The sequence below is a fragment of the Eumetopias jubatus genome, unplaced genomic scaffold, assembly GCF_037043125.1.
Source record: "Eumetopias jubatus isolate StellerSeaLion01/CBP00866 unplaced genomic scaffold, mEumJub1_p1.0 scaffold_3, whole genome shotgun sequence".
Taxonomy (NCBI): Eukaryota; Metazoa; Chordata; class Mammalia; order Carnivora; family Otariidae; genus Eumetopias; species Eumetopias jubatus.
Window position 1 is genome coordinate 171,621,637 of NW_028274809.1, and position 1,897 is coordinate 171,623,533.

The 1,897-nt window shown below is 41.8% G+C and overlaps 1 pseudogene; it reads right to left on the reverse strand.

The window, feature by feature from the left end:
* Positions 1 to 950: 950 nt before the first annotated feature.
* Positions 951 to 1,582, reverse strand: LOC114211537 (non-histone chromosomal protein HMG-14 pseudogene; annotated as a pseudogene).
* Between the last annotated feature and the right edge of the window lie 315 nt (positions 1,583 to 1,897).

Sequence of the window (1,897 nt, forward strand, 5' to 3'; positions counted from 1 at the left end):
GCGGAGCAGGGACCCGATGAGGGGCTCGATCCCAGGACCCTGGGATCATGACCTGAGCGGAAGGCAGACGCTTAATGACTGAGCCACTCAGGTACCCCTGGAATTGGATTTATAAAAGAAGTTGTTATGAGGCCAATTGATTAGAATTTGTAGAAAATTCCTCTCTGTTTCATGTCTACATTCTACATCAAATCCTTCTTTATAATTTTATGGGAAGTATGGGTTCTTAGATGAAGCATATACTGTTGTAATAGGTTAATGCACTTATTAAAATAAACTTATGGGTGCCTGGGTGGCTCAGATGGTTAAGCGTCTGCCTTTGGCTCAGGTCATGATCCCAGGGTCCTGGGATCGAGTCCCACATTGGGCTCCCTGCTCCTTGGGAGCCTGCTTCTCTCTCTGCCTCTCTCTCTCTCTCTCTCTCTGTCTCTCATGAATAAATAAATAAAATCTTTAAAAAAGATAAACATATTCTTGAATAGATAGGACATGATTAGTCTATATTCTGCCTTTATTTATTTATTTAATGTGTATGTGTGTGTGTGTGTGTATATATATATTTAAATATATATATATATATATTTTTTTTTTTAATCAGAAGTATCTGTTTTATTTTATGAGCTTCCTATGGCCCGGAGCAATTAGATGGGTTCCCAGTACCAAGATCTTCAAATGCTGATGCACTGTTAAATTGTGAAGTCCCATTAATTCACAATTTAATATCATATACACTACATACTCAAATTCTCAATCTTGCACAGCACATTAACAGAGTTACTAGGAAAACCGGACTACCACGACCGAGATGTTACAGAGTGCACAAGAATTCTGACCGGGAGAGCCAAGATCTAGGAGTGGTTTTCTTTAGGAAACAATTCTACCAAAAACAACATGGGAAAAGAAGTAATTTAAAATATTCAAGACATAGTAAATGCACGACCGACTCCAAATTGCCATTTAGTATGCTTGGTATTATAGGATATAAAAACTACCCCAGCTATGGAATGTTGAGCTGACACCCAAGACAATCAAAGCCTCCCACATTCAATATCCCACTATTTCCTGGTTGTACCAAAAAATAAACAACCAGCAAATGATTTCACCTCTTAAAAAAAAGCATTTACACTTAAAAAATGGGATGAGGTGGGATTCCCTCCTTCTTAAAAATGTTTCTAGAGCTACTAAAATACTTGCATTTACAAATAGTTGATAAAAATATTCCTCTGGATTGTACAAGAAAGGCGACAGGGACCACTGATGAGACATGGTTTATGGTATTAATCAGACTTGGCTTCTTTCTCTCCTGCTTCATCGAAGGCTGGACTCTCCTCATTTTTAGTTTCTCCGTTTTCTGCAGGTAAGTCTTCTTTCGTTTCTTGGTTAGCCACTTCAGCCTGTTTTCCCTTTTCTCCCCTTTTCCCCTTTGTTTGCGCTTTTTTGTCTGAAGATTTATTCTTTCCTGCCGCCTTTTTGGCTTCGTTTCCACTTTAGCAAGAGCAGGTTTAGCTGACAAACTTGCCGACCTCCTCTTGGTTTCCTCCTTCGACGCCCCCTCGGCGGAGCTGACCTTCCTCTTGGGCATCGTGGCGGCGGGGCGGGCGCGTGCCAGGTGCCTGCCGGCCGCGGCGGCCAAGAGCCTTCGCGAAGCTGGGCTGCCTGGCCGGTACCCTGATTATAAGATGATTAAAAACAAAGCAAGACAGGGGCGCCTAGGTGGCTCAGTTGGTTAAGCGTCTGAATCTTGATTTTTGGCTCCGGTCATGATCTCAGGTTCATGAGATGAAGCCCCAATAGGGCTCTGAGTGTAGAACCTAATGAAGATTCTCTCTCTCCCTCTGCCCCTCTCCCACCCCACTCTCTAAATAAATAAATAAATAAAATATTGAAAAAAACCCAA